Source organism: Oncorhynchus gorbuscha, linkage group LG18, assembly GCF_021184085.1.
Source record: "Oncorhynchus gorbuscha isolate QuinsamMale2020 ecotype Even-year linkage group LG18, OgorEven_v1.0, whole genome shotgun sequence".
Lineage (NCBI taxonomy): Eukaryota > Metazoa > Chordata > Actinopteri > Salmoniformes > Salmonidae > Oncorhynchus > Oncorhynchus gorbuscha.
In genome coordinates, this window is record NC_060190.1 from 14,517,723 (window position 1) to 14,531,110 (window position 13,388).

The window sequence follows — 13,388 nt, forward strand, 5'->3', positions numbered from 1 at the left end:
TTAGCAGATTAACACTGGAGTGATACATGAGCAGATGATGATGGTGGATGTACATTGCCTTCAGAAATTATTAACCCACCTGGACTTTTTTCACATTTGATTGAACAGCCTGTATTTAAAATGTATTAAATAGAGTCTGTTTTTTTCACTGGTCTACACACAATACCCCATAATGAGTATGGTTACATGTACACAATAATCTGATTACTGTGGATATTCAGATTAAAATAATAGTTTGATAAAACATTTACATGCTTTGCAAGAATAAGAATTTCCTAATAATCATGTCAAAATGGACGCATCTGAAATCAGGCTTCCTGATGGCACTCTGATAAATGCAGAATATTGCCAATCCAAATAAATGTTCTTCCACAGCGACCATGTTATTTTTGGGAAGCATATTTGATTATGAATTCGAACATATAAAGTTAATGAGAAAATGTATTAAAAAGGAAAAGATGAAATGTCTTGAGTCAATAAGTATTCAACCCCTTTGTTATGGCAAGCCTACACCCAGTCACGACAACGATACAAGCGTCATTCCTAACTCAGTTGCCGGAGAAGAAAGAAACTGCTCAGGGATTTCAGCACAACTTTAAAACAGTTACAGAGTTTAATGGCTGTGATTCCAAAACATGCATCCTGTTTGCAACACGGCACTAAAGTAATACCTCAAAAGATGTGGCAAATCAATTAACTTTTTGTCCTGAATACAAAGTGCTATATTTGGGGCAAATCTAATACAACACATTACTGAGTACCACTCTCCATATTTTCAAGCATAGTGGTGGCTGCATCATGTTATGTTTGTAATCATTAAGGTCTGGGGAATTTTTCAGTATAAAAGAAATGTACAAATTGGAGCAAGTACGGGAAAAATCCTAGATGAAAACCTGGTTCAGTCTGCTTTCCATCAGACACTGGGAGATGGATTCACCTTTCAGCAGGACAATAACCTAAAACACAAGGCCACATCTACACTGGAGTTGCTTACCAAGAAGACAGTGAATGTTCCTGAGTGGCTGGGTTACTGTTTTGACTTAAAAGATCCGAAAATGGTTGTTGGTCATTGGTAGACAACCAATTTGACAGAGCTTGAAGAATTTACAAAAGAATAATGGGAAAATGTTGCACAATCCAGGTGTGGAAAGCTCTTTAGAAACACACCCAGAAAGACTCACAGTTGTAATCACTACCAAAGGGGATTCTAACATGTATTGACTCAGGGTTGAATACTTTTCTAATCAAGATATATTAGTGTTTACATTTTCCATTCATGTTTTACAAATGTTCAAATTTCCCTTCCACTTTGACATTACAATGTATGTTGTTGTAGATCTTTGACAACAAATGACAGTTCAATCCATTTGAATCCCACTTTGTAACAATGAAATGTGGAAAAAGTCGAGGGGTGTTAACACTTTCTGAAGGCACTGTACATGTTTTTTGCTCATTCCTCTTTTGCATGATTGGTATTGGTACATTCACCCAGCTCCTTCCTTTACACTTCCCCAGTGAGAATACATAAGTATCAAATGTGAGAAAACTGAGAAGAAAAGCAGCACCGACTACATACTACACCCAATCTATAACAATATCTTATTTGAGTCAGAACAGGTGGCTGGAAGGGATGTTTTGAATGAGGCAACAACAAACATATGAGAAAGATTAGAGACACAGGACAGGAGTGCTTCTGTGGTTTATAATTCATCCACAAGGTGCTCTTTGATCATGGGATAAAATACTATAGAACAAAAATAAGTTGACGCTAGATAGTAAACAATACCGGAGGAGCATTTGTCCCAACAAACTTCCAAAAGGCACTCATGTCGTGGAAAATGTTTAAAGCCTTGTGGCTTATGCATGGCAAGAATTTAAAAAAACACTGACCCATTGCGGCTACAGCAGCCTTCGTCAGGGTGACCCTGAGCTTATTTGGCTATTCAGTTGAGTTTCATTTTATTTCACGTATAAATATATCACATTTTGTCCTAATTGCCACATTGACATTTGCTCTAATAAGTTAAGTAGAGCATGATAGCTCAGCACACAAAAAGTCTGTGAGAAGATGGGTTGAGGTACCTTTTTAACCACAACGCTCTTTGGCTACGTAGTGACATTCGTTTGACACTGACACGTACAGTGTGAACTGTTGCTGCATTTCTATACCCTCATGTTGCTCTAATCAGTTAAGTAGAGCATGATAGCTCAGCACACAAATAGCCTGTGAGAAGATGAGTTTAGGTACCTTTTTAACCACAACGCTCTTTGGCTATGTAGAGACATCCGTTTGATACTGTACTGTGTGAACTGTTGCTGCATTTCAATACCCTCATGTTTGCTGTTTGTGAAGTTTTGCATTTTGTAATGTGTATTTGATGTGTCTGTCTTTGTAATTACAGGCCTCATTAATGTTAAATATAAAATACTAGGAATATTACAATACATCTTACATAAGTGTTGATAAACCCGTTGTGTGTTTGATCCGTCAGTGCACAGCTTATTGCAGTGTGTTGATAAACCCGTTGTGTGTTTGATTGCACAGCTTATTGTGTTTGATCGTTGTGTGTTTGATCAGTGCACAGCTTATTGCAGTGTGTTGATAAACCCGTTGTGTGTTTGTTCAGTGCACAGCTTATTGCAGTGTTTGATCGTTGTGTGTTTGATCAGTGCACAGCTTATTGCAGTGTGTTGATAAACCCGTTGTGTGTTTGATCCGTCAGTGCACAGCTTATTGCAGTGTGTTGATAAACCCGTTGTGTGTTTGATCCGTCAGTGCACAGCTTATTGCAGTGTGTTGATAAACCCGTTGTGTGTTTGATCCGTCAGTGCACAGCTTATTGCAGTGTGTTGCATAGTGAAAAATTGAGGATGACGTCTGTTGATTGCAACATTCCCCTTCTGGTTGCGTCTACACACCATCTAGAAGTTTTGTTTGTGTCGTCTCTTTCTTCCTGCCTCCTCTTCGACCCCAAGCCCAGGTAATTTGTTGCCATTTTTGTGTTGGTTTTCCTCATAGTTGCTTATTTTAACATCTTTGGGTTTTTAGAAAAGTGCTATAAAATCATATGTATTATACTAAAAGCCTCATTTCTGCAATTGCAGAACTGTAGTTTCATTTCATTTCATTTCGCCCTACATTTCTACTGATCTGGTTATAAATAACAGAACTAAGTAGTGCCACTCTGTATCTGTTACTTCTGTATTCTTTATGGGCTCCAGACACTTAAGTATAGTCTATTTCCTGTCATTTCTAGTCTTTTGGTTTCATAATTGATATCAAAAACAGGGTTTCTCTTATAGGTCAAGCAGCCTGTAGACCATAGAATTTGATCAAGGTGATCTGGCCACCGAATGAAACCACCATTCTACCCAACATTTGATCACTGAACTTTACTCAAAACTTTCCCTTTACCCGTTGCTATTTGTGGCAAGTTTCATCATAATAACAGTACAAAAAACATTATAGTCTCTGAACCAGCTTGGAATATCTTTTTGATTGGTTGATTTTTATCCTGTCATTCCTGTGGCCTGTTGGGTTAAAGGCTAATTATCTGTGCAACTTTAAGCTAGCTTATTAGCGTAAAGGAAAAAAAAATCAACGCCAATAACAATTGAATTTACAATGAGCGTCCTTTTGTGCAAATCAATGAATATCAGTACTTCATTGTTTGTGTTGATTTATTTCACCCCTCCACCCCCCACTCTTTCCCCTGTTTGAAGGAGAACTTTTTGTTGCTGCGCCACATCCACTCCAACTTAATGTGATACAGAAATACGACTGCATTGACAGACACTAGTTTGACAATGAGACAAGATGCTGAGGACACGCAAATATTTACAAACAAGTAAACAGCATATCAACCCGTCTGAGAAGATTGACATGCAATGAAGGGAGTAGTACACAGTGTTGTATGAGATCTTCAGTTTCTTGGTCATTTCTCGCATGGAATAGACTTCAATTCTCAGAACAAGAATAGGCTGACGAGTTTCAGAAGGAAGTTCATTGTTTCTGGACATTTTGAGCCTGTAATCAAACCCACAAATGCTGATGCTCCAGATACTCAACTATTCTAAAGAAGGCCAGTTTTATTACTTCTTTAATCAGGACAACAGTTTTCAGCTGTGCTAACATAATTGCAAATGGGTTTTCTAATGATCACTTAGCCTTTTAAAATAAACTTTACATTTACATTTAAGTCATTTAGCAGACGCTCTTATCCAGAGCGACTTACAAATTGGTGTATTCACCTTATGACATCCAGTGGAACAGCCACTTTACAATAGTGCATCTAAATATTTTAAGGGGGGTGAGAAGGATTACTTTATCCTATCCTAGGTATTCCTTAAAGAGGTGGGGTTTCAGGTGTCTCCGGAAGGTGGTGATTGACTCCGCTGTCCTGGCGTCGTGAGGGAGTTTGTTCCACCATTGGGGAGCCAGAGCAGCGAACAGTTTTGACTGGGCTGAGCGGGAACTATACTTCCTCAGTGGTAGGGAGGCGAGCAGGCCAGAGGTGGATGAACGCAGTGCCCTTATTTGGGTGTAGGGCCTGATCAGAGCCTGGAGGTACTGAGGTGCCGTTCCCCTCACAGCTCCGTAGGCAAGCACCATGGTCTTGTAGCGGATGCGAGCTTCAACTGGAAGCCAGTGGAGAGAGCGGAGGAGCGGGGTGACGTGAGAGAACTTGGGAAGGTTGAACACTAGACGGGCTGCGGCGTTCTGGATGAGTTGTAGGGGTTTAATGGCACAGGCAGGGAGCCCAGCCAACAGCGAGTTGCAGTAATCCAGACGGGAGATGACAAGTGCCTGGATTAGGACCTGCGCCGCTTCCTGTGTGAGGCAGGGTCGAACTCTGCGGATGTTGTAGAGCATGAACCTACAGGAACGGGCCACCGCCTTGATGTTAGTTGAGAACGACAGGGTGTTGTCCAGGATCACGCCAAGGTTCTTAGCGCTCTGGGAGGAGGACACAATGGAGTTGTCAACCGTGATGGCGAGATCATGGAACGGGCAGTCCTTCCCCGGGAGGAAGAGCAGCTCCGTCTTGCCGAAGTTCAGCTTGAGGTGGTGATCCGTCATCCACACTGATATGTCTGCCAGACATGCAGAGATGCGATTCGCCACCTGGTCATCAGAAGGGGGAAACGAGAAGATTAATTGTGTGTCGTCTGCATAGCAATGATAGGAGAGACCATGTGAGGTTATGACAGAGCCAAGTGACTTGGTGTATAGCGAGAATAGGAGAGGGCCTAGAACAAAGCCCTTGGGGACACCAGTGGTGAGAGCGCGTGGTGGGGAGACAGATTCTCGCCACGCCACCTGGTAGGAGCGACCTGTCAGGTAGGACGCAATCCAAGCGTGGGCCGCGCCGGAGATGCCCAACTCGGAGAGGGTGGAGAGGAGGATCTGATGGTTCATAGTATCGAAGGCAGCCGATAGGTCTAGAAGGATGAGAGCAGAGGAGAGAGAGTTAGCTTTAGCGGTGCGGAGCGCCTCCGTGATACAGAGAAGAGCAGTCTCAGTTGAATGACTAGTCTTGAAACCTGACTGATTTGGATCAAGAAGGTCATTCTGAGAGAGATAGCGGGAGAGCTGACCAAGGACGGCACGTTCAAGTGTTTTGGAGAGAAAAGAAAGAAGGGATACTGGTCTGTAGTTGTTGACATCGGAGGGATCGAGTGTAGGTTTTTTCAGAAGGGGTGCAACTCTCGCTCTCTTGAAGACGGAAGGGACGTAGCCAGCGGTCAGGGATAAGTTGATGAGCGAGGTGAGGTAAGGGAGAAGGTCTCCGGAAATGGTCTGGAGAAGAGAGGAGGGGATAGGGTCGAGCGGGCAGGTTGTTGGGCGGCCGGCCGTCACAAGACGCGAGATTTCATCTGGAGAGAGAGGGGAGAAAATGGTCAGAGCACAGGGTAGGGCACTGTGAGCAGAACCAGCGGTGTCGTTTGACTTAGCAAACGAGGATCGGATGTCGTCGACCTTCTTTTCAAAATGGTTGACGAAGTCATCTGCAGAGAGGGAGGGGGGGAGGGGGGAGGATTCAGGAGGGAGGAGAAGGTGGCAAAGAGCTTCCTAGGGTTAGAGGCAGATGCTTGGAATTTAGAGTGGTAGAAAGTGGTTTTAGCAGCAGAGACAGAGGAGGAAAATGTAGAGAGGAGGGAGTGAAAGGATGCCAGGTCCGCAGGGAGGCGAGTTTTCCTCCATTTCCGCTCGGCTGCCCGGAGCCCTGTTCTGTGAGCTCGCAATGAGTCATCAAGCCACGGAGCGGGAGGGGAGGACCGAGCCGGCCTGGAAGATAGGGGACATAGAGAGTCAAAGGATGCAGAAAGGGAGGAGAGGAGGGTTGAGGAGGCAGAATCAGGAGATAGGTTGGAGAAGGTTTGAGCAGAGGGAAGAGATGATAGGATGGAAAAGGAGAGCGTAGCGGGGGAGAGAGAGCGAAGGTTGGGACGGCGCGATACCATCCGAGTAGGGGCAGTGTGGGAAGTGTTGGATGAGAGCGAGAGGGAAAAGGATACAAGGTAGTGGTCGGAGACTTGGAGGGGAGTTGCAATGAGGTTAGTGGAAAAACAGCATCTAGTAAAGATGAGGTCGAGCGTATTGCCTGCCTTGTGAGTAGGGGGGGAAGGTGAGAGGGTGAGGTCAAAAGAGGAGAGGAGTGGAAAGGAGGCAGAGAGGAATGAGTCAAAGGTAGACGTGGGGAGGTTAAAGTCGCCCAGAACTGTGAGAGGTGAGCCGTCCTCAGGAAAGGAGCTTATCAAGGCATCAAGCTCATTGATGAACTCTCCGAGGGGACCTGGAGGGCGATAAATGATAAGGATGTTAAGCTTGAAAGGGCTGGTAACTGTGACAGCATGGAATTCAAAGGAGGCGATAGACAGATGGGTAAGGGGAGAAAGAGAGAATGACCACTTGGGAGAGATAAGGATCCCGATGCCACCACCCCGCTGACCAGAAGCTCTCGGGGTGTGCGAGAACACGTGGGCGGACGAAGAGAGAGCAGTAGGAGTAGCAGTGTTATCTGTGGTGATCCATGTTTCTGTCAGTGCCAAGAAGTCGAGGGACTGGAGGGAGGCATAGGCTGAGATGAACTCTGCCTTGTTGGCTGCAGATCGGCAGTTCCAGAGGCTACCGGAGACCTGGAACTCCACGTGGGTCGTGCGCGCTGGGACCACCAGATTAGGGTGGCAGCGGCCACGCGGTGTGGAGCGTTTGTATGGTCTGTGCAGAGAGGAGAGAACAGGGATAGACAGACGCATAGTTGACAGGCTACAGAAGAGGCTACGCTAATGCAAGGAGATTGGAATGACAAGTGGACTACACGTCTCAAATGTTCAGAAAGTTAAGCTTACCTACTACTGCTGAAGTAGGCTAGCTGGCAGTGGCTGCGTTGTTGACACTACACTAATCAAGTCGTTCCGTTGAGTGTAATAGTTTCTACAATGCTGCTATTCGGGGGGCTAGCTGGCTAGCTAGCAGTGTTGATTATGTTACGTTGCGTTAAAAGAACGACAATAGCTGGCTAGCTAACCTAGAAAATCGCTCTAGACTACACAATTATCTTTGATACAAAGACGGCTATGTAGCTAGCTATGTAGCTAGCTACGATCAAACAAATCAAACCGTTGCGCTGTAATGAAATGAAATGAAAAATGTGATACTACCTGTGGAGCGAAGCGGAATGCGACCGGGTTGTTGAGTGCGGAAGTTCTATTCAGTAGATGTTGGCTAGCTGTTGGCTAGCTAGCAGTGTCTCCTACGTTAAGGACGACAAATAGCTGGCTAGCTAACCTCGGTAAATTAAGATAATCACTCTAAGACTACACGCTCTAAACTACACAATTATCTTGGATACGAAGACAGCAAAGACAACTATGTAGCTAGCTAACACTACACTAATCAAGTCGTTCAGTTGAGTGTAATAGTTTCTACAGTGCTGCTATTCGGTAGACGGTGGACGTATGCTAGCTGGCTAGCTGCTGGGCAGATAGCAGTGTAGACTACGTTAGGACGACGAAATACAAGTTGCAATAGAAGTGCTGACTGTTTCACTTTGTTGTCCTCTTTCTTTTCCTTTTTCTTCTGTCCTTCTTTTGTCCTTATTTTGTCTTCCTTTCTTCTGTTAACTATATATTTTTTGTTGTTATTCTTTGTAAGCTAGCTAGCTTCTTCCAGGAGAGTCCCTAGCAACTGCTTAGCAACAAGTAAACAATTCTGCTAGCAATTCAGCTAGCTAAGATAACTGTACAATTTTATGAAAAATAGTTAATTTTTCAAAAGCCTGTCTTTTTTGGTTTGTTCCTTGTTTTGTCTTCTATTGAGTCTTGCAGTTTTCTCTTGATTTTTTTGATGTACTTCACTCTAAAAAACATTTAAATCTCAATAAACTTGGATTAGCTAACACGTCATGCCATTAGAACACAGGAGTGACGGTTGCTGATAATGGGCCTATGTAGATATAACATGAAATCAGCCATTTCTAGCTACAATAGTCATTTACAACATTAACAATGTCTACACTGTATTTCTGATCAATTTTATGTTATTTTAATGGATAAAAATGTGTTTCTTTCAAAGACAAGGACATTTCTAAGTGACTCCAACTTTTGAACGGTATTGTACATTTATAATAACAAATCCATCACAGATGGGACTTGCACAGACTAGGCTGCCGATCATACATCCTCGATTTTGCACTTCTTGATGTGTTGTTTTCTTTTTGGTGTTGTTGCCAGGGCTACAATGACAGAATAAAAACAAATGTTTTAATGCACATGACCGTGGGAAAATCAGAGCTGTGTCCATGGTAACAACATAAACAATTTAGACCCAAAACAGGTGTCTATTTGCTGAAATGTGTGCTGTTGCCCGGCTATTAAAAGGGACTGGGGCTTTTTTGAGGTTTACTTTAAATATAAGTACTGTAATTAAGTGCATGTATTGTCAAAAGTGGATCACTTCAATAAATGGATCACTAATCATTTTAAACAATGCCACTTTAAATAATGGCACTTTAATAATGTTTACATATCTTACATTACTCATATCACACATATATATATATATATATATATATGTGTATTTTATACTATCTACTGCAACTTGCCTATGCCACTCGGCCATCGCTCATCCATATATTTATATGTACATATTCTCATTCACCCTTTAGATTAGTGTGTATTAGGTAGTTGTTGGGGAATTGTTAGATTACTTTTTAAATTTTTAATTAATTTTTTATTTCACCTTTATTTAACCAGGTAGGCTAGTTGAGAACAAGTTCTCATTTGCAACTGCGACCTGGCCAAGATAAAGCATAGCAGTGTGAACAGACAACACAGAGTTACACATGGAGTAAACAATTAACAAGTCAATAACACAGTAGGAAAAAAAGGGGAGTCTATATACATTGTGTGCAAAAGGCAAGAGGAGGTAGGCGAATAATTACAATTTTTCAGATTAACACTGGAGTGATAAAACGTGTTAGATTTGTGTGTATTAGGTAGTTGTTGGGTGTGTATTAGGTAGTTGTTGGGAATTGTTAGAAGTAAACAGCGGCTTTGAGAATAATGATTGCATGCAATGATGACGCAAAAAATGACTCGCGTCACTGTCATTTCTTGTTTTTAAAGGATGAGAGAAGTGCTACACCTGGTGGAGAGAGATTGTAAGACATAAATAGTTGCTTTATGCGTGCTGTACATTACGACATAACACGTCAAGATGTAATGGAGGGTCCGTTTTTTTCAACTTTTCCCCAATACTATAGAGCCATTACCATGTCGATCAACGCTTGAATAGAAACCTAGTTCACACCCCCGATTTTGAAGTCAACACAGTCGCTACAGTCCCATTAGTTTTTTTGGTCACCTCGTTTGAATGTGGCAGTTGCGCACATTTGTATGGAATGGGGTGAGTTTACGTTACCCCAGTTATCACTCCTTTCATCAGCGCCCTTTTCTTGAGAGCGAAACAATGAGCTTTTCTTGCCCCCATTTGTTTTACTCTGAGCGCCTTCTACCCTCTGACCAGCAGAAACACAAACCATTATCACTAGCCCACTTCTGGTTACCTTCACCGATTCCACATTACCCAACCATTGTTTCACCCACAGTGAAACCACAAATGGATCAGCCATAAGGCAAGAGTCCATTTTTTCCATAAACTTCACTCCTACTGTCACAGACTCATCTTTATCCTGATCCTAAGTGCACACCTCGGTCTCCGATACCTACCACCTCCGATAATTCACCCTCATTCACTTCAATTTCTCGTCCTTCAGCTTCCTCTGCTTACACATTTTCCCCTTCTTTAACAAACCATTTCCCTTTTTTACACCATTCTTATCCGACTCAAGCTCACCCTCTTCTTCCCTCTCTCTCTTAGACCTTCTCTCCCTCTCCATTTCCCTCCACTCCTCCTCAGTTTTCCAAGTACACCTCTCCTGTTGATAATACTGCACTAATCCTAACCACCATCTCGTTCCCGCCTTGTCCAGTGACTCCATTTCCGTCCTCTCCCTCTGCATTCATTGCTAGGCTGCGGTTGCCTTGCTAGCCAGCGGGCTCGTCTCAGGTCTACATGGGTGCGTTCCAGGTGGTCTTCATTGCTTCATCATTTCTGTGTCTATTATAACGGATCGTTAACATAACAGATTAGCATAATTGGTTCAGATTATTTGATGATTTATTGGCCTCTGCTTTTATATTTTACAAATCCCAAATCACTATTGCAGGGCTGACCAACTCTGTTCCTGGAGAGCTACCATCCTGTAGGTTTTCGCTCCAAACCCTGCAGGTTTTCATTCCAAACCCAACTAACGTGATTCAGTTTATCAACCAGTTAGTTAGGCGTGCTAGAGAAGGGTCTGAACAAAAACCTACACTCCCATTCAAACACAAAATCCTATACTGGATTTCTTCAGACTGCCAAAACAAGATTTGGATGGATGGCCACGTGAGGCTAGTGTTGAACATATCACCTAACCACAAACTGGTGGTGTTCCTGTCTGATTACGTTGAAGACGTTGCATTGCATCAACCAATGGTTGTGCCACGTCATCGACTATCGGGCATTACATTCCTATATCATAAGATGTGGTTAGCTGATATGTTAAACATCTATCCAAGCTTCCGGACGTCCTAGACGACCAATTCTCATAGCTTTTAGCCGTACCCTTATCCTACTCCTCCTCTGTTCCTCTGGTGATGTAGAGGTGAATCCAGGCCCTGCAGTGCCTAGCTCCACTCCTATTCCCCAGGCGTTCTCTTTTGATGACTTCTGTAACCGTAATAGCCTTGGTTTCATGCATGTTAACATTAGAAGCCTCCTCCCTAAGCTTGTTTTATTCACTGCTTTAGCACATTCTGCCAACCCGGATGTCCTAGCCGTGTCTGAATCCTGTCTTAGGAAGACCACCAAAAACTCTGAAATCTCCATCTCTAACTACAACATTTTCAGACAAGATAGAACTGCCACAGGGGGCGGTGTTGCAATCTACTGCAGAGATCTGTCCTACTACCCAGGTCTGTACCCAAACAATTTGAACTTCTACTTTTAAAAATCCAACTCTCTAAAAACAAGCCTCTCACCGTTGCCGCCTGCTATAGACCACCCTCTGCCCCCAGCTGTGCTCTGGACACCATATGTGAACTGATTGCCCCCCATCTATCTTCAGAGCTCGTGCTGCTAGGTGACCTAAACTGGAACATGCTTAACACCCCAGCCATCCTACAATCTAAGCTTGATGCCCTCAATCTCACACAAATTATCAATGAACCTACCAGGTACCACCCCAAAGCTGTAAACACGGGCACCCTCATAGATCATAGATATCATCCTAACCAACTTGCCCTCTAAATACTCCTCTGCTGTTTTCAACCAAGATCTCAGCAATCACTGCCTCATTGCCTGCATCCATAATGGGTCAGCGGTCAAGCGACCTGCACTCATCACTGTCAAACGCTCCCTGAAACACTTCAGCGAGCAGGCCTTTCTAATCGACCTGGCCCGGGTATCCTGGAAGGATATTGACCTCATCCCTTCAGTAGAGGATGCCTGGTTGTTCTTTAAAAGTGCTTTCCTCACCATCTTAAATAAGCATGCTAAGAACAAGATAGAGCACACAAAAACACTTTCAAACATTCATAGATGACCAGCAGGGTCAGGTAAAGACCTTAATGGCATTAGAGGGTGCAAACATTTCAAGAAAAAAAAGGTTTTAATTAGGCTTTGGATGGTGTATCAATACACCCAGTCACTACAAAGACACATGCGTCCTTCCTAACTCAGTTGCCGTAGAGGAAGGAAACTGCTCAGGGATTTCATCATGAGGGCAATGGTGATTTTAAAACAGTTACAGTTTAATTATTAATGGTTGTGATATGAGGGAATTGAGGATGGATCAACAATATTTTAGTTACTCCACAATACTAACCTAAATAACAGTGAAAATAAGGAAGCCTGTACAGAAAAACAAAAATCAAAACATGCATCCTGTTTGAAATATAATGCAGATAAGTAATACTGCAAAAAATCCAACAACACATCACTGACTACCACTTGTAATATTTTCAAGCAATGGTGGTGGCTGCATCATGTTATGGGTATGCATTACTGAACTCTCCGGTTATGCCATTCTACTGTCAATGTTTGTCTATGGAGATTGCATGGCGGTGGGTTTGATTTTATACACCTGTCAGCACCGGGTGTGACTGAAATAGCCGAATCCACTCATTTGAAGGGGTGTGCATATACTTTTGTAAATATAGTGTACATCTTACAGAATAATGTGAAATGCATGAAACAATAAAGCTCTTTGCCAATGTACATTTCTCTAGTAAGAACATAGCACTTTAAATAATGACATTACAGCAATAATACAAAGATAAATTGTTTTTTACCTTGACATAAACATTGAAAACGTATATAATATGTATAATACTGAATCACTTTGGTCACGTTTTATCAAACATCAATGTCCATGAAACATCTACACTACCATTCAAAGTTTGGGGTCACTTAGAAATTTCCTTGTTTTTGAAGGCCAGCATCCCGGACTCGCCTCTTCACTGTTGACGTTGAGACTGGTGTTTTGCAGGTACAATTTAATGAAGCTGCCAGTTGAGGACTTCTGTTTCTCAAACTAGACACTCTAATGTACTTGTCCTCTTACTCAGTTGTGCACTGGGGCCTCTCACTCCTCTTAATATTCTGGTTAGAGACAGTTTGCGCTGTTCTGTGAAGGGAGTACTACACAGCGATGTACGAGATCTTCAGTTTCTTGGCAATTTCTCACATGGAATAGCCTTAATTTCTCAGAACAAGAATAGACTGACGAGTTTCAGAAGAAAGTTATTTGTTTCTGGCCATTTTGAGCCTGTAATCGAAC

The 13,388-nt window shown here is 42.8% G+C and overlaps 1 long non-coding RNA gene across 1 annotated transcript in view; it reads left to right on the forward strand.

Moving 5' to 3' along the window:
• Window positions 1–2,673: 2,673 nt before the first annotated feature.
• LOC124003359 overlaps window positions 2,674–13,388 on the forward strand; it is a 51,374-nt gene continuing 40,659 nt past the window's right edge. The window contains exon 1 of the long non-coding RNA XR_006833207.1: window positions 2,674–2,981. This is a non-coding gene — a long non-coding RNA (uncharacterized LOC124003359). The remainder of the gene's footprint in view (window positions 2,982–13,388) is intronic.